Source organism: Strix uralensis, chromosome 10, assembly GCF_047716275.1.
Source record: "Strix uralensis isolate ZFMK-TIS-50842 chromosome 10, bStrUra1, whole genome shotgun sequence".
Lineage (NCBI taxonomy): Eukaryota > Metazoa > Chordata > Aves > Strigiformes > Strigidae > Strix > Strix uralensis.
The window spans coordinates 8,823,819-8,846,435 of record NC_133981.1 but is presented as its reverse complement, the minus strand read 5'-3'; positions in this window follow the sequence as shown (position 1 = coordinate 8,846,435).

Below are 22,617 nucleotides of genomic sequence, written 5' to 3'. Positions count from 1 at the left end.
TGAAACTTTTGACATGACTTGTGTTTAAAATCCATCTTTAGCTGATGGCATGTCATCAGCTAGAAAATGTGTAATCAGGAGAGCAGACCTGAAAGTCTGAAAAGTCAGAGAATGCAAAGTTCTGCTGGAGGTTTTTCTTTCCTCTCTCTTTTTTTTTTTTTTTTTTAATTTAACAAGTTCTAAAATATATTTTCTATTTTTGGCTTCAAGTGTGGCTATGGTCTGAACAGTGACTGTGTAAAAATGGCACCTTCCTACTCAAAAGATCTGCTCCCTGTGTGCATTCTGGAAAAAAAAAAAAAGCTGCTTCAGAAAAACTATGGACCTGATCTCCAGCTGGTTAATCAAGGTATGGGAATTCAACATCAGCTCAAGACCTGTCCTGTGGTTTTCCTGCTTTGCAATTTGCTAGGCCCACATAAATAATACACATATAGATGCACGTTTTAATCCTTCTCTAAATTGTCATTTTGTATATTGTTGTTTTTTTTCTTTTTGCAACTTTCTGTTGTGCAGCTGTCAACATCAGGTAGTACGTGGCAGGATGGGACGATTACAACACAGGTCCATGTCTTGTTCATACATATACAGCAATACATGTCAGTGTAAGGAGTATCTCTTGGTGCCTTCTAGCGCCCAAAGCACTCAGACTCACATAGCTACAAGGATTTTACTTAAATTCTGCTTGAGATCTTATTACCTGAACATGCATCTTGGCTGTGCCTTTATGTCCCAAATGCCTATCTCAGGTCAGACTTATTGAGAAGATATTAAAGTACAAATGACAGTGATCTTCTCTACCTTCAGATTGTGGTCCAAACAGTAAACACAACCACCGAACTCCCTTTGCCCTTCTGCAGGAACTTGGAACACCCTTCTGCCTTCCTCACACTGATAATATGTGAAGAAAGATGATTTATCCAGGGCACGGCAGGTGCCAATACATCTGCTTTACCTTCAGTGTGTAAAGTCACTTTAGCTCAGCTCACAATGGTTCTTATTAAGAGGACCCTATTTCAGGCTCCACAGCCAGGAGTACAATAATTGTATAGGCTCACACTTGAAAGACACCAGTTCCGCACGCCTCCCCACTTCAGGAGCTCTCCCTGCAAGATTTCTAATGAACCAGTGAGACACAGCAACCACAGTACCCCAAAAAGACCTAATCCCATTGGTTCCCAAGCTACAGCCATCATTTAACTCTTGCACCACTCCTTCCCTGAGCCCACTGATTCACAGCTGAATCACCTCTAATTCATCCCTTTACCTGTGAAGCACAGATTAAGGATGTCCAACCCTTGTTTGATATTATACACATGTTCTGATATGTTTGGTGTTTTTCATGCTTTCTGACTCACTTTTATCCATCGTACTTTCATTCCCCACTAAATTATCCCAACACATTTCATTAAAGTATCTCATCATCAGGCATATTATTCTCTACTTTCTACCTTTTTTACCTCATGAGGATTGATTAAATCAGCATGATGGTAGCTGAGCAGTGTTTAGGACTCAGTGTGACCGCATCTGATTGGTTCATAAAGGATTTTCCTTTCTCTGGATACCAGAGGGGTGCAACCTGATGCTCACTTATTAGTGCCTTTTCTATTTAGAAAATCAACTACTGAAATTGTTCCAGATTAGTTTGTTTAATCAAAAGCACCAGATAAAATTAACACAATATTGACAGAAAGAGAGCTTTAAACTCTGCAGCTGTGCCAGTATTAGGTGCTCCAAGGTAATTCTTACAGTCTCGTTGCAACTTGCGGCAAACTTATGATAATAATACCTTAATAATAATAATACCTTAAATTTATACAGCAGTTGTTCTCCAGAACTATCCGAAGGCACTTTAGTGACTATATATAGCCATTACTTCACCTACCACCAAACTGCGGCTACCTTAGGGATGGAAAACACTCGCTTTCAGCTCTCTGCATCTTTTAAAATGTGATTGGAAAGGAAAAAGAAATTCTCCATAGTTTCAGGTGAGCATCTAAATACACAGAGAGCTGATCTCCAGGAGAACATTCACAGGACAGCACGCCCCGGTCCTGGTCAGAGTTTCCATGCTTAGCTAGATGTCCCAAGTGCCTGGGATTATTATGTGTTCTATGTAAATAAAATACCTGTTGTGTCTCTTAGTGGAGATGTCTCAACCTGCAGCAAATCCATGAAGTGAGGATAGTGCCCAGAGGGCTAAATTACACCACAAAACCCTTAGAATGAAAGTCTTTTCCATCTTGTCAGTCCACAAAGTCATGGTTTTGTGATATTTGCAATTCCAAATTTTCTGTGTGTTGTTATTTTCATGATAATTTGCACCAGAATTTGAGCCTTTCACCATGTGCTTGTCACTAACTGCCTCGCCGATAAAAGTGGGAAGATTTCATCTTGTTCCTAAGTCCCTGCTTGCAAAAATACCTCTTTTTCTGCATGCAAACAGCAGAATTTGTTGAGTGAGAAGCCTTATTTCTACATGTGCTCTCTCTCTCCCGCCCGCCACAGTCCCTACATGGCTACTCGGTTTCTTGGCTACAGCAGCCACCAGCAAGTTAACAACATGTCCCCCTACATGCTTGGCGAGGATCCACGACGTATCTGCTGGCCCATTCTCTTGCTCGAGAAATGCTAAATAGCATTGCTGGCATTTACATGTCTCTCATCACTGCAATGCCATCGGCCCAAACACCCCTCCTTTCCTTCCCATCAGTTACCGAAGCAGCAGCAGCACCTCAGGATTGTAGTGCCCCCAGTTCATGTGGCAATTCAAGCCTCGGGCCTGAATGACCATTCTTGCTGGAAGACTGTTTCTGGAGACAGAGATTCGTAAAGAAGAATTGGTGGAGAGACCACAGGCGACCCATGGCAAAAATATCGGACACACCAGGATTTACAGCACTTGTAACTGGTGATCTGCCACAAGAAACTGCTTCAGCCGTATGGTCTCTCTCCAGAAATAAATACATTACACTAGCTAAATGCTGTTTCTGGGCATAGTGGAAGCATTTACCCCCTGGAGAGATGCAGCGTGCTTCAGGACACGGCAAGAAGCCTGGGATCAGATGACCCAGCTGTTCCCACCAGGTGCTGTGCTGTCACCCTGAGCAGGTCTCTGGAAAATCTCCGGCTCCTTTCGTTTCCCCACAACCAAAAGGTCTTGCTGACTGAGCCTTAATCCAACTTGGATGTGTGCAACCAATGGAGTTAGAGCAAGGCCGTGTTTAGCCTTTTATGGTTAGACTCAACCAGAGAATAGCACACTCAAGGCATCTTTCCCCACAATCGAGGCACATGCAATTAGATGACGGCAACAATATTACAGCATTGGGAAAATGCTTGCTTCAAAGCTCTTGTACCTGTTGGAGCAAAGTCCCCATAGGATGTTTACAAACGGTTCATCAAAATAGAGCCCTAAGCATGTACCTGGTGCCCTTCAGAGACACCAGTTAAGGAGACGCTGCATTCGTAATGCACTGTTTTCATGCTTTGTGTTCTGCGGAGGGTATGAGGTGGCACCAGACACTGGTGGCATTCGGTCCCGTGGAGGTGCTACAAACATGTTGGGGCACCTGATGCTGGCGCCCTGTGAGCAGCAAGCTGCGTGTGTCACAGGAGGGCTAGGTCTACCTCCATACAGAGTGAGACCTGTATGATTAACTCTTAAAGGAAGGCTGCATTGTGCTCGAAGGTAATTTTGCTCTGGCATTGATTTGAGGTACAATTTGAAATTCATGACAATCTATGTAAATGTGCTTGTGACACTGAAGAGACACACAGTGCGGATTATGCGTGACATCTTAAGAGCATACAGATTTTTTCATAAATACTCATACAGTGTCTGCCTTTTAGACACCCTGGATGTAGTCTGCTCTCAGGTTACATCCATCACTTCTAAAATAACTCCCATGATTATATCAATACAAAAGAATTTAGTTTGGCCTCTAATTCTGTCTGCAGACTTAATAATCTTCTCCATGTAAATATAAGAGAGTAAGAAATTTAAGGGTCACAGGTACTGATCATCCATCTTTTAAACTGGGAAGTATAAGAGGAAATGGAAACAGCAAGGAGTGGAAAGGAAATGCTCGAGAAAGAAGGAAGGAAGCAGCACCCCCTCCTCACCACTGCTTTCCTCTGCCTTAATTTTTCCTATGCATTGATAAGATTGCTTGACCACAAAGAGAACAGTAGTGACATTCTGCTGTTTCTTGCTGAATTTACATTTATTCCTTAACACAGTATGGCCTTCCAAATGTCAATAAAACATCCATAAAGAGTTAGGGACAGACTGACATCCTAAAGCAGACAGTGTGCTGACACCGTAGATAACCTTAAAGGGGTTAAATCTGAAGCGAGTTACAGAAAGAGGCTCTTTCATGAGTGAGATAAATATGACTAACGTACTTTTACTAGAGACGGTTAAAAATAAAACCTTAAAGAAGAAAAACACGCATTCATTTTACACGACAGACACTATTATTTCTACATATTTCAGATTCATTTGCAAGTTAGGAAAATTGTGACTGAAAAAAAATGTTAGCAATCACATTTACAAGCAGAAATTCTACTGTGTTGAGTCATAAACTGCCCCCTTGCCTCAGCTATATTACGCTCCGGAGTTAAATCCGTTCCTGAGCTTTTTCTTCACCTCATTTAGCAGTGGGTATATCTTTTGGATTAATTAGAGCAATCCTCTCATTCAATAATAGTCAATTGTTTTCTGTTCAGCCATTATGCATAATTGTTTTCTTTGATCCATAAAAATGCTGGCTATTTTTCATGCTTAATTAAATCAGCCATCCCTCCCGCGCGGAGATGCGCGGCGGGGCGCGGAGCCGGGCGCGGCCGGATCCTGCGCGGGTGCGCAGCCGGCTCTGCACCGTTCCGAGGTGCCGGCAGAGGGCAGCCAAGCAAGAGTAATCCCGGCCCAGCAGAGATGCTCGCTGCAGGTATTTGTCACATCAAACAATTGGCCTCAAAAGCTTTTTTTTTTTTTTCCCCCTTCCTCCCCCCGCCTTTTATCCCCTCCCTCCCTCCTTCCCGACACACGTATCCTTGGCAGGCCAGCTCACTGCTTACTTAACCAGCTCTACACCTGAATAGGAGGTACTACATTGCCCAGATAACTGATGAGATATTAAGAGACATGTCTACAGGAAGAAAAAACAAACAAACAAAAAACCAACCCAAACAAAAACCAACCCAAAACCCACAAAACCAAAAAGGCAACAAACGGAGTGGTAACTGGTGTTTGCACAAGCTCCCAGTCTTACTGCATGATCTAGTTCTAGTAAACGGCAGAAATAAAGTCGTGCTTTTTATCTCCAAATTATAACAGCAAACAAAGGGAAATGTATTTTTGTGACAGAAGACCCCCTAGTTAAATTCTCACAGGAGGGCTAACAGCTAAGGCTCAATCTTGAAAGCACTCATCCCCGTGAACATTGATGCTTCTATGACTACACTTCATAAGGTTACACATATATGTTTCTATAGATATTTATATACACAAACATACAAAATTTATATTTATAAACACAAACATACTTGTAAAAATAGATATATACACATACAAAATTTCTTAATCGCACTTACTGAATTGACATTTCTAATTCCATAAAATTTGTGTGTGCTTATGTTTGCTCTTATAGATATTTTTAAGGAAAAAATACTTTTTAAAATAGGATTTCAGCCATCAGAAATGCATGTGATATGCACAACAGCAAAATAACACTAAAGCATCACCTTGGGGAAAAACATTCAGACAAAACCTCAGAAGTTACAGGGACCAAACTGAAAGGTTCTGTCTGAACCACTGTGAATGTTCGGCAGAGTTGGGAGTAGTCAGTGTGTCTTCCAACCTATTTTACTTTAATGGGATGATTGCTTATAAAAGTTTCTTATTCCCCCACGTGCAGCTTAAAAAAAAAAGGTAGCTTGGCATGAGCAACAAAAATCACTAATTAAGAGTGCAAACTTTGACCAAAACGATCGCTTTAAGTTGCACGTTTTACTATGTCCCCACCACAGTTTCCACCTGCCGACAGCCCTGAAGAGCACGGCAGCGAGATGAGGGGTGCTGCCGGGTCTGCCCCTTCTCTGATGCTGGATCCTGCTCCCCTTCCCACCCCCCCCCAAGGGGCTGCTCCCCCCAGCCAGGGAAGCAGAGCAGGGCCAGGATGCATCCCATGTCTGGCAGCCCTGGTTTGTGTGTAGCCTCAGCAAACAGCCTCCACCTCCTCCCAAGCTTTCAGCTTCCCAGGCTTCTGGCCCTTCAGTTTTACCACAACATTTTTTTCTTTAAACTACCAATCCCAGTTCTTGACTCTGCTCGGACTGTGTTTAAAGATACTAAGGACTTTCTGGATACAACAAAAAGACCTGACCTCTAACCCTGCTGTAAAGTGTTGCCTATGGGGATGAGTAAATTGAGGCAATCCACAACCTCCCTGGGACACGGTGCCATCCCACCACACCCCTCCAGCACCCACAGAAGCAGAGATGGGCCAACACCACCCCTCGAATACCAGCCATAGATGTGGCCCTGTTCTCACTATACCACAAAGTTTTTCCAAATTTTGGTCAATTTTGGAGGGGAAATCCATATTTTTACAGGTTCAATGCTAGGTGCATCCCTCTATATCAACACACAGTGTATGGCGGTTGTTTTCTTTTTCCTTTTCACAGAAACCTCCAAGCTGCAGACAAAGCTACTGTTGAAAGAATGTTGTAAAAACTGCTGTAAAAGCAGTGGAAATAATCAGTGCAAGGCTAGTTTTTAAAACCTGCTCCTAAAGTGCTTGGAACATTAAACAATTATTTATGAACACTTGAAACATTAGCTGTTCCACTTGAAACCATTGGCAGGGCTTTAATAACAGCCCAAGCAATGCTCTGGAAGCAACACCAAGGACTCTTGCTAGTCACAAACCCTTCATTTGATTTTTAAAGCCACTGTTGCTGTGCACCAAAATTAAAAGGTTTATCACTATGATTAAAACAAAATCTCATCACTAGCATGAGCATCTATTCCCTTCAATGCTCCACTGAGACATTCCTCTCACTTTCTGACTGTTTGGCATGCCTTTGCTTTCCTCTGCTTCTTCCTAAAACAAGTTATTCCTGTAGAAAGCCTGACTGGGGCACTGGCTGCCCTCTCTCCCAGGATTCAGGCAGATTTTCACATCAAGGAGGCCAATTGACACCAGGTTAAATAGATTTCCTAATCAGGATTGCAAACTCTTTGATAATGCAAGTAGCCTAAACTTGTGTTATTTATTAGGAAAAAAAAAAAAAGAAATCTTTCTGGTAAGAAAGAGAAAGGGGAATTCAATGACAGATTTTTTCAATGACAGGAAAGACCACATTTACTGAAGTTTACAGGTGTGCTTTTTCCTGCAGTCCACTTTTCCCAGGGAACCAAAAGAGTTCAACCTTTTAAATTTATTTTAATTCATTAACATCAAGATGTTCCAACTCAAAGCAGAATCCCATTACATGGGATGCAGCACAGACACAAAGTCCTGTCCCCGGGATGGAGAGAAAGGAAAAGAAAAGGCTTGCCTGCTTTTTAGTGAGGAAAGTGCGGTACAGAGAGGCTGAGACCCAGGTATGAATGTGGGTGTCTGTCCCCCTGGAAGGGAAACCCAATCCTTCAGCAATCTATCCATGCTCCTGATCTGGTACTTCCAAGTGAAACGCAATCCAAAATCCAGCCCTTTGAATATCCAGCAGCCTAAACCCACCCTACACAAAGACCCAAGAAAGGATATGTTTCACAGCCACTTTTATATTTTATCACTTTTTTAGTTAAACAGTTGCCCAGGATGTTAGAAAGCTCTGACCCTGCTCCTGGCTTGGGAGGACACAAGCCTACATCTCTCAGTCATAGCCAGCTACCAAGCAGGGCTCATTTGCCATTCTTTATCTTGTGGTTATGATGTTGCTCACAATTAGGTTTTCATATTTTTTTTGCACAGAGAGGGATGGAGGCAGGCGGAGGGCAGAATGGTGTTTCTCACCTTGACAGTAAGTGCTGTTGGCCCTGTGGTTAGGGAGTCAAACACTGACCGCTTGACCACGCATGCTAAAACCAAGGCTAACAAAAAAGGCCTTATTCCACTGGGACTAAGGAAAAGCAGGCAGCATGGTGTTAAGAAATAACTGAGGCAGAAAAAGCAGCATAAAGAATCTGAAAGACATGAATGCCTGAGGAAATGCAGATTTTGGGGAATCTGTGAGTAAACAGGCATATGACTGACTGAGCCAAAATATATACAGGATTTCACAATATTTAAATCATGTATCTTTGTGTTCTTAAAAATAAATTAAAACTATACCAATGCTTACACATGGGGAACTGACACATGCTGGGTGCTACTAAACCTGCAGCCAATGGCCTCATCCTGCTGCCCCCACATAAACAGACCTGGGAGCCTGCACATAGTCCCCAGGACACTTACCCACCGACACCAGTAGGAGCAAAGGCAAGCCAGTTGCAAGTGTTTTCAAACTCCCACATGAAGAGCCCTAACAGTGTTTGAGAATCACACAACAGAACGTGCATTATCTGTTGTGGACCCCATGCCCTCTTTTTAAGATGGCTGTTAACTTGCAAAAGTTACTGTGGCAAAGGAGCGGAAAAACGATTTGATCATATTCAGTGATATTGCTAAGAGCAACAGGAAAAGACATTTGAAAAAGTGGCTTGCAGTCATTTATATACCTCTTTCCACATGTTAACCATTTTTACTTTCAATAACCATGCATCAGTGCTCTTGCTGCATTACCTTATAACTCCTTTTCTTCTTTATAGTCCTTTGTGGACACATTTTCACCTGCTTAAATCTCTGCATATCTCCTAGGAAAAAAATGTGAGACATACACACAGGTACTCTGTCCTAAGTTATAAATATATTAGGGACATACAAATGTCATCACAGCCCTCAAATGCAGCTTCACTGGTGCCTGCTACAGAGACATGTTATGACTTGCTAGGAGTGCACCAGCCAGAATCTGGGAAGGTTTCTAGGACTGGTGCTCCTCTCTCATCCAGGCAATTTGTTACTCAGAGTGTGTTGATCTTATTAAAAGAGCTGTTCTTTCCTTTATGACTGTTTGATGCTATGCTAGTTTTCCCTTAAGAGATGTAAAGCCCACTTTGCTCATATTGACAAAGTGAAAGAGTAATTATCTTGTCGCAACTCTGGAATTGAAACCCCGGACTTACAAGGCACCAACAACTGTGTAAAGCAACTTCTGAAAATTTACCAGAGTAAGTCTGGCCACCTAGATCAGGGGCATTATTCTCATAAAGCATGAATTTGCAAACAAAAGACAGACAGCTACCCATGTTTCCTCTCCCTTCCTAGTTTAGGTCCATTCAATCCTCCTCTCTAAACTCCTCTGTCATCTCCTGGAGGTGTTGGCCCCAAATCATTTTGCTCTTCCCTGACATAGTTATATAAATAACAGAAGTCTCTGCAAAACCTCTCAAGCTACGAGTCACCTGCCATTATTCTTGCTGACTTGGAAGAGATTTTGACTCCTTCCTGAATGATATTTTCAGAAAGATGTTGGCCCTTCTCTAGACACCTGTGATCACCGTGTGTTCAGGAGGGCTCAGCATCTGGAGAGGTAGGCTCTTTGCGAGTCTGGCTATAACTGCAGCACTAGGAGACCCTGACCTTGACTCTTGTGCTAACCTCTACATCAGCTTTAGACATGTAAAAGAAAATTGATAAATCTGAAATAGGTTCAGATTGAAAAGGCAGTTTAAATCTCATATAGAACTCAGGTGCCTCTAAGCCCCCTGGTACATAAATCTTACACAAGGTACTTCTGAGTTTAAAGATACCCCTTTTAACATGTCTAACAGCATACACACTCCATTTTCACAGAATCACAGAATTGTCTAGGTTGGAAAAGACCTTGAAGATCATCCAATCCAGCCATTAACCTAACACTGACAGTTCCCAACTCCACCAGATCCCTCAGCGCTATGTTGACTCTACTCTTAAACACCTCCAGGGATGGGGACTCCACCACTGCCCTGGGCAGCCCATTCCAAAGCCCAACAACCCCTTCTGTAAAGAAATGCTTCCTAATATCTAGTCTAAACCTTCCCTGGTGCAACTTGAGGCCATTACCACTTGTCCTATCACTTATTACTTGGTTAAAGAGACTCATCCCCAGCTCTCTGCAACCTCCTTTCAGGTAGCTGTAGAGGGCAATGAGGTCTCCCCTCAGCCTCCTCTTCTCCAGACTAAACAACCCCAGTTCCCTCAGCCGCTCCTCGTACGACATGTGCTCCAGACCCTTCACCAGCTTCATTGCCCTTCTCTGGACACACTCAAGTAATTCAATGTCCTTTTTGCAGTGAGGGGCCCAAAACTGGACACAGTAATTGACAAGTGGCCTTACCAGTGCTGAGTACAGGGGTAAGATCCCTTCCCTGTCCCTTCTGGCCACGCTATTTCTGATACAAGCCAGGATACCATTGGCCTTCTTGGCCACCTGGGCACACTGCTGGCTCCTGTTCAGCCGGCTGTCAATCAACACCCCCAGGTCCCTCTCTGACTGGCAGCTCTCCAGCCACTCCTCCCCAAGCCTGTAGCGCTGCTGAGGGTTGTTGTGGCCGAAGTGCAGAACCTGACATTTGACCTTATTGAAACTCATGCAGTTGGTATGGCGTCTCTGTGGCAGTATTAAGTCACATTCTCACACCGGGTAGAAACATTGCTTCAAATTTCAGCAGGATTTTTGAGAAACACACTGCAACAAGGGGCTGGATTCTTTACCGTTTCCTGTATCCTTTCGGATGTAATTCTTGCAAGCAGATGAAGCTGGGAAATCCTTACACCTATGAGCAGTCCAGTAAGTAGAGCCGAGATCTATGCAGATGTTGTTGAAAACGTTGGGTAAAGCTTTGGTAAAGCATCTACACAGCAGCCAGAACTTCCTTCTGTCTACTTGTATTGTGTGCCTTAACAACTACCTTCAGTAGATGTTCCTAAAGGAATGGACTAAAAACTCATACGAGTAGATGTGCAGCAAGTAGCTTTATCAATGATTTCATTTGCAGTCCAGAAATGCCAAAGGGGTTCACAATTCAAAATGTTAACACACAGTGTCAGGCCCAGGGAACTTACCACTTAGAACTGAAAGTATATGGAAACAAAAAGAACTAATAAGGGTAAAGATGTATAGAATAAATTAAAATTAATCTATCATTTTAGGACACTGAGCTCTAGCTATGGTTCATCTCTTTCCCAGTTATTGTTCAGTTGTAACTTACTGGGTTTTTTTATGAAGGGGACAAGACCATTATATTACTACGTATGTCTGAGAGACCAAAATACCACCAGCATATGAAGTAGTTGGATTTCCAGTTATGAAACATGCATTTGACTCTTAAGCATGTTGGAGGCTGAATAAAGGTTAAAAACTCAGAAATAATATTGTTCCTGCAACTTTTGCAAAAATCTTTGAGAGATGAATTTAGCAATATGTGGCTTTTAATGGTGTTACATTAAACAGCAGGATTTCCATATGGCGTGAATCTGCTGAATTGTATCGAAGATGGGGATTTTGTTCCAAATTTCTATGGCATTCTGTGATTGTGTCATTAGATACCCGCAAGCCTTTGCTACAATGAAGAGTACAGAATGTGCCAAGTAAAACAATCTTGAGTGTGCCTTCCAAGGGAAAATACTGAGACTAACGTTAAAATTTCCTAGTCCCATTTTCTTTGAAATGCAGTGAGGTTTTTTTGTTAGAGAAGGGTTAAATGGAAATGTGTCATTTTCATAATAATAATGTGGTTTATATTGAAATTTGTTCTTCGCGTCTTTTCTTTTCAGTATAAGTGTTGGTGTGTATGAGTGATATGAGGATAAGTTTGTGAGGGCAATTACCCATTATTGTTGAGTAGCTGAGTAGTCCCCTGAGCAAACTCATGCATAATTTGTTTGTTCATAAGATACTGTAGAGCTGAGGCTGCAGTATCTTCTATGCCCCAGCTTATGGGAAAATGGAAGCTTTTTCCCACTACTCTGCATTTCTTACTCTATTGTTTGAACTCTGATCATCCTTCTTGCCCCTCTATTATGGGCACCTTTGCTGAATAGGAATCGCATATCAAGTGGGTTAAGGTCAGAAATACATCATATAAAAGGGGAAACAGTGAATTCCTTTTACAAGATTCATTATGATAATCATGTCCAAATACATTATTAGAAGCATTAAAGAAATCCTTTTCTAATTTATTTTTGTGCCTCTTGCTATCTGCATATCCTTGTTATCTAAGAGAAACAGCGTGGTCTGCAAAGTTGAGGTTACAAACGTGCAGTGGTCTTGGGATAGACAGGACTGGCTTGAGATACAGCTTCAATGTTAAATAATTTTCCACTTTTTAAAAAACTCTAATCTTTCCTTACATGATTTTCTCCCCTTACCACTCTCTCTTCCCTTATCTGTAAGAGGACTTGCCCTTTTCCTCAGGTAGCAGCATCCCTATTACCTCTTTCCTTTACATGCACTAGAGCAGTGATTTCTTGTTTTACTGATCAGCTCTTCTGTAGCTTCACCCTGGAGAAGCCCCACAATTTAAATGTTGCTGTCTGCAGCCCTTCTCCTCTAAAGAGCTGCACACATTTAACATCATGCTGTATGGGCAATGTATTTTGTTATTAAAATTACTGTGATAGGAACGTGAGTGTTTCAAAATGATTCATGTGCACTAAGACAACTGCATGCCTTGATTTGTAAGGGTTTTCCTCCCACCTTTTTTGTTTTTAAGCCGAGGCGGTTCTATGCTATACCACAAGGAGGAAAGCAGGCTGATAAACAAGATATCTACATCATGAGATACAGGTGTCTGTATCAAGACATCACTTTCTTACATGAGGTAATATTTGCTGTTACCCAGAAAACATCATTTTTGCACAGGGGTGAAAAAATTCACAATTTTTTTATCAGTAGTAGCTCAGAAGTTGTAGGAAGCACCAGAAGCAGTAACAGGGACATATCAAACTGTGTGCGTGTTTGGTATGGCTGACATGTCATATTTTAGAAACTTTTTGTTTAGGATACAGCCATTTAAATGGTTTCTACCAATACTGTTAAGAGATGATGTGTAAGAAACAACTGTAATTCTTTGAGTACATGGCAATATTTCTGTAACTGATTTGGGGTAAGATTTTCACAAGATATTATCTTTAGAAAACCTGCAGAACAACTAACCCTAGTTTTATCTTTCCATGGGAGTAATACTTGACTACACAGAACATTAGACAATCCCAGCATTACATTTTCATATTTGGACAAAGCATTATTATCTGTAATGAATTATATTTGTGTTCTACTTGTACCTAGCACATTTTTTTTACCATAGCAAACTGCTTCTTTCTGAAAGTAATGGTACAAAAAGGAAGATGAAGCATTAGTTGCTACCCAGATGTCAAAATTGTATATTTTAATTTTTTTTTAATAAGACAACTGTTTGGAGAAGGTCCTTATTTCTTCTTTAGATACTTCCCATGTATGCTCTCCCGTTGGTAAAGTAGGTAAGAATTTAATTGAAGCATTATCATAGGAGAGCTCTAATGTAATTTGCATCAAGTCTTAATGCTTCAGTTTGGAAGAAATACTAGACCAACATGTGCATCTGTCCCTATGTAGCATTCTGTGGGGAACTCCGGCATAAGGTATTTGTCAAAGCAGCCCCCAAGCTCACTCATATCTGAACAGAATGAGCTGAACATTCAACAACATAACTCCATACAAGAAAGAGAGAATAAAAACAAAGTGCCTGAATTCAGTTATCAGCCTTTGCTTGTAACTTGTGGAGGTACACTAAATATCTTCATTCTAGCTCCACAGAAATTAAATACTTTAAGAAGTTCCAATGTAGGACTCTCAGACTAGCTTTTTCCTGATGAAGTTTCAGAATAAATACATTAGGGTTCCAGTCTGATTTAAATGACAAAGCCAGTTATTAATTTTGGTACAAACTTTGGATGAGCCTTCCAAGACTTTATGACACCTCCCTTCACACGTGGAACCCTGCCACCAGTGCTTTTATCTCCTCTTTTGCTCTGGCTGATGTTATTAGTATCAGAAATGCTGTTTGGATGGAAAGAGGAAATGGAGGTATAGCTAATTTCTTAAAAGGTGGGGCCATTAATCCTGTCAGAGGAATATTTGGATCCTAAGGAGGTGGATACTCTCAAGCTGGTAGCTGTCAGTTATAGATGAGCCTGAACACACGGTCTCCAAAGCCAGTGCCGTCACCACAAGGTGAAGGCACAGTCTTGGTGGAAAGGATCAAAAAAAAAGATCCTGGGAATACATGGTACACCCAGTACTTGTGTAAGAACAGCCTACACTGGAGAAGACTTTCATCACCATAAACAATGAGGGAACTGGTTAAGAAAATACCAGATTTTAGAACCTGATTTGAAGAAAGGCATCAGTAGTAGTGTGATCTCCTGGGGTCAGGATAGTCCGTCTGTGGCCCAAGAAGAACCGGGCTGTTTGTGAAGAACTGCCTCATTGAGGTCTGCTTCATCAGCTGACAATGAGCTGCCAGTATCAAATGTAAACATAGCTATGGGTGAGCAAATATTTATAAAATGCACTAGTTACTTATGACAATGCAACTTATGCCAAAAACTAAGAGATCTTTTGAGATCACAAGCAAGGAACAGGGAAGTGGTGGGACAAGCAAGCCTTAAATGTAGAATCAAATACTGAAAAAATGGGCATTTTTGCCCAGCACCCTCCAGTGACTCTAAAAATTATTCAGGGAAGGGACTGATATGTTCTTCAATAGAGAGTGACTCTGAAAAAGCTGTGCTTCACTTTGTGTTTCCTGTGTCCATGGCTCCCTAGAACATTGTATTACTTGCAACTTGGCAATATTTAGTGGCAATAAGAACAAACCCTGAGGTGCGTGAGACCTTCCCTGCTTCTGTTCACTGTTCTGTCATCTATTCTTTTCACTCTCACACAGCTTTAATTTGAACAAATAAAATGCCCAACAGCCTGTAAACAGATACAGTACTAATTATAGTAGTCCTAGGGTCTGTACAGATTTTTTTTTTTCCTATCTAGATCACAACATATGATTGCTGTCTCTTTTACAGATAGGGAAAATACAATGATTTATCCAGATCACTCACTATGCAAGTGGCAGCACAGGGAAATGACCCTGTATTTTCAAATTCCTTAACTGGTAGTTGGTACATGATACCATGTCTTAGCTCTAAATCATTGTTACTTTAATTTTTAGTGTATTTTAGTATATTAGTGTATCTTTATCACCGTGAATCTCAAAGAGTGAAAGAAACATGATCCAAGAGATGTACCAGGAAGATCTGCTACTGGGGAAAAGAAAAATATTTAGATCACATAATAGAAAGTCATATCACAGAATCATCTAGGTTGGAAAGGACCTTGAAGATCATCTAGTCCAACCGTTAACGTAGCATTGGCAGTTTCCAACTACACCAGATCCCTCAGCGCCATGTCAACCCTACTCTTATATCTAAAGACTAGAAATTTCTACACTATGGCTATGTGGACTAAACAGCAACAGGAACACCCTGACGTCTAAGATACTATATCTGTAAACTTGGAAGTAGTTCTTGATGTCAAAGACAGTTCGGTTCCTCAGCAAGAACTCGTAAGAGCTGAGAGGACACTGGGGAATCACTTGGAAAATATGACTTGCAGTTAAGCCCTTGATCAATCAGTGTAGTGAAAGGAGTAGTATCACTCTTCGGAAGTTAATTAGACACTAAGAGTAATACTCTAGAAAGCTTTGAGAGCAGATTGTGTAAAGACAGCTCCCCATATAAATCATTACTATACCTCAACTCTGAATTTCCATTAATTATTAAAGCTTTCTAGGCAAGCTAAGCAGATATTCTAAGATGCATATTTCAGAAATTTCCACATGTTAAAAATTAAGTACTGTTGAACAATCTGGGCCAGGCAGTGAGAGCCTTTGGAGGCCCCCATCGCAATATACTCATGTCACTCATCATCTCCAAGGGCTGTGTCAGGCTCCCTGCTGACGCACAGTGCAGCCCCAGGCCTGGCCAGCTCCCTCAGTGCATGTCACCGCCCTATCCAACCGATGAGTTTGGGTTTCTTTTCCATGTATTTGGGACAGATCTGGTGATACAGCTGTATCTGAGGATGTTCAGAAGTGCTCCTGGGTTCTTCAGTGTACTTTGTTTCAACAGGGTTTTAGATCATGACACAATCTAAAGGAAATGGGGATGTGAAATAAGGGATTCAGCACAGGGAGGCTGCAGAGAGAAACTTGCATGAAGGCCTGGATGGATGGTAGGAATGAGGTTCTTCCCCTCACTCTTCAAGTTTGCCTATGATGTTTTCCTTGGTTTTGTGATCAGACACAGAAAGAAACAGATCTGGACCAAAGATATAATTTGAACAAACCCTCCTGGCATTCTCAGATGTTGAGAGAAGTCAGACTTTGCTGACCCTTGGCTTTGTTTTGGAGTTTAATTAGAAACAGAAGTCCACTAAAGTGCTCTCATTTGGGATGACTGCATTAAGCTCCCACTAAGTCCAATTTCCCAATAAAGTACCGGGAGCAGGGGTCTTGTTGCTGTTTTTAATTAGATTAATTATTTTCAGTATTACCAGCTAAGACTAAGAACAGTGCATCTTAAAATATTCTGAACTAGATCTACATCAAAGGTAGATATTTCTCATATTCCTGTAGTAAAACAAAAGAAAATCAAGGGATCTTATTTAGTCATTGCAAAAGCGTGGGAAGATAATCCCCCCATTCTATTTTGTGGGTCGTTCTTTTACATTATATACAAGAGTTGTTAACTTTATTTGTAAATAACATGTAGACTTGTCCTTTTGTTGGAACAGACAAAACAGGAAAAGATCAGCAATGAAAATGTTCAAAGGAATTGGAGGGAATGGCAGACTTTCGATTTGCATGCAAAGCTTTCAATGTGATGAAATGTACCCAAATAAAGCATCTCAATTTTTGATTATTCAAATCAAGATACTGCAATATTTTTGGACACTCAAGACTTTGAGCTGTTTATTCATTTTCCTTCTTTACTGACTTTGTCCCCTGAGAAACCTAACAACTGAAATATAGCAACAGGGCAGAGTATTTATTGGAGAAAACAAGCACTTAACAAGATTGCAAAATTCCAGGTTCTCAAGAAAAAGCAATAGGCATTAAAACAAAAGCTGCTGATACTGTACTACTTTTTAGTGTTACAGATAGAGACATCTTCTGCTTTCAAGAAGAAAACTAAGGATAGTCGAATAAATGTGTTAGACTGCTTTTCATCCAAACTACATGGCAGAAGGAAACCTTTGCGAAAATACACAAATCCTATGTTTTACCACCTAGGTAATATTTGAAAAAAGTCACTATGGGATTAGCTAAGAACTAATGATTATTTAGGTAGAAAACCAGTTGAGAAAACAGAACAGCCATGGTGAGTAGTTTGAAAAAGTTTAGGCAACAACCTCAACAGTATTTCCAATTACAATTTTGACAAGGATAGATGGTGTTTTACAACTAAACCAAATTAGAAACTAAGAGCTGACCCCCCTGATCCCTAGAAGTCAGTGGATACCTGTCTGATCAGAGAGGTGCTGCCCAATGTGAGAACCACAGCTAAAGAAACAGGTACATGGGGCCATGGGTGTAGAGGCTGGGCTGCCCGAGTAACCCTTGCGAGGGTGAGACAGCAGAGAGTGAAGCATTGTCCCAGGAAGGCAGAGGGTCTCCATGCTGGGACCTCACAGACAAGCAGTGCTCTTCAAAAGATATTTTGCTCGCATTTGACAGGTTTTTTCAGAATGGCCACGTACCTCCTGCCCCCCTCACATTTTCAGCAAAGCATGTGCAGTATTTGAAAACCTCTCTGAAACCCTGTCCCCAGGCTTTCTGTGGTAGGACAATGTCTTGAATAAATCCTTGCCTAAACCCAAGATATGGTCTGAACTAAGAATTAGTAGCTTCTGCGATATGATCACCTAGTATGTTAATGAATGGGGGAGTAGAAATAAGGTTGCCTGAGCAACCTCAGTTTTGGCATTGCTTAATATCAGAATACTTGGCTAAACAATCTGAATAATTTTCTTTTAATACCAAGTCGGTTTCTTGGACAGCTCTAGAGAGCACGCTGCCTTCATACGCTACTAGGGGCAAGGATACAAACGTGGTATCTCACTTCCACTACCTCAGCAAACTTGGAAAGGGTCATCCCGACTTAAGGTCTGAGGTTGCCCACAGTGCAAAGCAGCAGAGCCAAAGAGCTGCCTGAGCTTGCACCAGGGCACTCTGTTCCCCAGAAGAGCTCCAAAGCACATCTCCACTCTGCTCTTCCCTGGGTTGTCTCACCATCAGCCAACTGAACCTCATAGATCATCAGAGCAGACTTGGCCTACGAGAGGGGAGTTGGAACTCCAGGGCAAATTTTAGTCTCCTTTGTATCACTTGCATACTGTTAGGACTGATGACAATTTATTATCTATGTTCAGGTCTAGGGTTGATTGCAGGTATAATTTTGCTCTGTTCTCATCTGCATGTTTTCTATATATAGTGCCACTATTTTTTTGCTTCCCTTCCAGCAACTTTGACAAATTCTTTTCAACCTCAGGATGAAAAGAAATGCTGTCTTCAAAATAAAACAGGAAAAAAGACCCCGTTTCAAATAACAATATTAATTTGATACTATTTCACCTGTGACACCTTCCCCACCTCCCTCCAGCCTGTTACATATTTGAAAGAATTTGATACTTAAAAATACAACGAATACATACAAATTACTTTAAACCCTGATTGTTTTTGAAGTATCATGCTACATTGAATCAGACAATTCTCCTCTTTCATCTACAGTCCAGGGAATTGCACTTTTTTGCCTTAAATTCTATAGCATTTGAAAATAAATGGTCCCAGTTTAGAGTGATAGTGCTCCAAACAGTTTTTGTGTTTTCCATTAATTTTTGGTTGTACTGGTATTCTGTTCCAATTAGTCTCTGTTAGTGCTTCAAAGCTCTATCTTATCTGCAGATAACATCAAAGATGAGAGCTTCCAATTTTAAATTTGGTTTGTAGTTATTTTAAAGATACAAAGGCATCATTTGTGAATAGCTGATCAAATAAATACTTTTTTGTTTTGGCTCCTAAAGGGCCAGAAAACTACTCTTCTTTTTGAAATTCAATTTCATTTAGACATCACGCCTTGTTTTCAGGGTGCTGAAATCCTGGAGCTCATGCTGACTTCAGTTGCAGTTGTATGTGCTCATACAGGAAAAATATTTCCTCTTCCACAAAACTTTGAGACTGCAAAATATTTTTCATTTCACTAGTCTAAATCACAGACCTTTACAAAGCATCTCATAGAAGAATTAGCAAGAAAGATCCCAAGTAACTCCCATAACCACCAACCTATTTGTTCCTTTAGGATGAAGTTCTTAATCTTGCATGTTAGACTTGTTTCACTCCAGATAGAAGCTAACATCATTCAGAAGGAGTTTGACCCAAGGTTTCTTTTACCCCAGGGAAACCCTACATAGTAGTTCACAAAATTGCTGTTTTCCCTCTACTGCTGCCTTCTCTCTGACCTGATAAGGATTTAAAAACAGGCAAACAAACTTAGCAAAAGAACAAAAAACTCATTTCAGTAGTGGTTAGCTGAAAAATAGTAGTGCTGAGCTCAAGGTAGCTACAAGTTCCTTTGACATCTTCCTGAAATAAGGTAGAAGTCTAAATTTGCCTTTTTCTTATAAGAGTAATTTAAACAAAACCCCTCCTTCTCAGCTCTACTCAGCACCTCTGAGAAGGTGACCACATTTTAACCACTGTTGGGAAGCAGCTTACAGAAAAGCATGAAGGGAAAACATTTAAGTCAGTTTTCTCTCTGTTTAAAAAGTGCAGTGCTTTCACTGACATCTTATCTGGGATGGTGCTGTTTAGGGAGGTGCTGTCAAACTTTGCCAGTCAGCAAAGGAGTCTGTAAGTGCTCAGATTCCTCTTCATTGGAAAATACTTGCCACTGGCTTTTTACATATGATGGAGCATGTAACAAATCACTTTTGCACGTACCTGGCTTGCAAATAAAAAGGCAGTGTGATCTGCCTGTCAGCAACCCCAGTATGCACTCTGCACTTGCTGAAAACATGGGGGATTTTCCTTTATGGCCCCACATATGTATTTATGCACACAGATGTGTCATACTGAAACTACAGAGGCAGCTTCCTGAGTATATCAAACCATGAAGACCCAGAGATTAAAGGTATTAATGAATTCCTGTAAGGGAACAAACTGTGGAGGCACATGTCATCCATGAAAGTGCAGTTTGAGAAATGCAAAGCTTCATTTCTGACGTACTCCAAATGCCTATATTGCAGAGGCAAGTGATTTCACAGGAATTCTGCAAACATCTACCAGCCCAACCACAACAGGATTGGGCTAAAAAGCACTTTGGAGGACAGGATGAGAGTTCAAAACAATCTTCAAAAACCAGGGAAATAGTATGGAGAAGATTGGGATGAAGTTCAGGAAGCACAGCTGCACAGTCCTATGCTTAGGTAGGAATAATCAGTTGCATAAAAAAAAAAAAGAACTGGTTACATTGCTATGCTGCAGAACAGAATCTAGGGAACAGGATGGATTATAAATGAAACATAAGTCAACAATTTCATGCTGTTATGAAAAAGACAAACATAATACTGGGATATATAAACAGGAAGAAAGCTTGTAAAGCATGCCAGCAACCTCACAGCTCTATTCCATGTAGGCAGTCTTAGGAGGAACATGACCACTTTTGGACATCTCATTACCAGAAAGGTGAAACTCCAGCAGAAATCATAAGATTGGCCATAGGCTAATGAAAGTGATCTAAATGAAAGTGTTGAAAAAAAGCTGAGGCAACATGTGATAACACTCCTTTATCCGCTGAAAGGATTATTGCAAAGGGATAGGAAACTCAGCTTTGCACAAGCAAAACGGAAAGAACAAGAGGTAATGGGTTGAATCTACAGTGAAGGAAGAGTTAGGTTAGACATCAAGAAAAGTTTTTGTATTTGTCATCAGGACAGAAAAGCGCTGGAGTAGACTGTGTGGAAAGGGCATGTACCTGGATGTCTTCATGGGACTTCAGGTATAGGTTCTCTGAGTATTGGCAAAGAGACAAGTCAGTCCTGCCTTGAGCTAAACAAGGAGTAAATGGTCTCCTGAGATTCTTTGAAATTCCTCTAAATATATTCAATCAGGGGCCTTGCAATAATCTGAGATAGCCAGTTTCTACACAGTAGTAATGAACTGTTGCAATGAAGATAGAACCTTCATTTTTTGCACCTGTTACACAAACTCCTGTACACTCCCCCATAAAAGTCTTGTAACTACTGCTGGTTATATCCATCTGCCAAAGCATACATCCCCTCCATTAGATGGTCACCTTCCTGTCTCACTTATACCAGTATACACTGTGATATGGCAGCCATTATTCACCTTATTTTCCATCTCATCTTACCAAGTCTTTTCAATTTTTGCTGTAATGCCCCAGAGACATTCAAATATTTGTCCAGAAAGGTCTCCTGTAACAGGTGTCCCTTGGCCTGAAGGGGTCCACCCAAAGGACCCGTTTCATCTGCCTTTCCAAATGCACTAAACTGAGCCTTTTAAAGGACAAATTGTCCCATAAAACACTGTATATAAATTCTTTTAAAAGCTTTTGGGTTTAAGGTACTTTCCACCCAAATGCACCCACCTAAATGGCAGGGCAATGCAGAAGCATCTATAAAGACAGCACACAGAGAGGTAATGGAGAACTTGGCCCACAGTGGGCAAAACATGAAACAACATGGGAGGATTTTCAGCTTGAAGTCAGGATATACAAAGGCACATGTAGCTCATATGTTATTATTAAAGCTCAGGTTTATAATGGTTTTATTTTGACTGGGGCCTCTAAGAATTTGCTGCTGGTAGGAGGGAAAATGGCCAAAGCATACTGCTGAATTCAGCGGCCCTTTCCCAGCTTGGACAGGGCTTTTGTGGCTCCAGGGTTGGAGGCTGGGTCTTTCTGCCTTCCCCATTCCAGCACCACACTATCATCCTCTCAACTGTATTTCACACTTGCCCTTCATCCTTTTCTCCTAACATTGTCCCCATCATCACCTTTTAGTACAGACACCAAGTAACCTCCATTCTGCCCTCTTGGAAGATGAAAGACATGCAGTCTCCCTCTTTTCTTTACTGTTCAGTGGAAATATGGAGCATTCTTAATCTTACTGGTTTATGCTTCCTCTACATTATTAGTGACCTCTATGCTAACCTGCTTTTGCAACCCTTTTCAAGCTTTTATTCCATCCTCCAGTCTAAGCTTGTTCCCAGACATTCACCGACCTACAGTGGCACTGAGCAAAAAAGTGAAATAAAGCCCCATGTCTCTCCTTGCAGGACAGAGTTATTGAGAAATTATCTAGAGTGTGTATGAGGCAGAGTGATGGGGAGTAAAATCCTACTGTCTTTGTACTGCTCAGACCCTCTGCAGCATATAGATCATTTGTCAGTGCCAGTTTGAGGTAGTCTCTATAAGC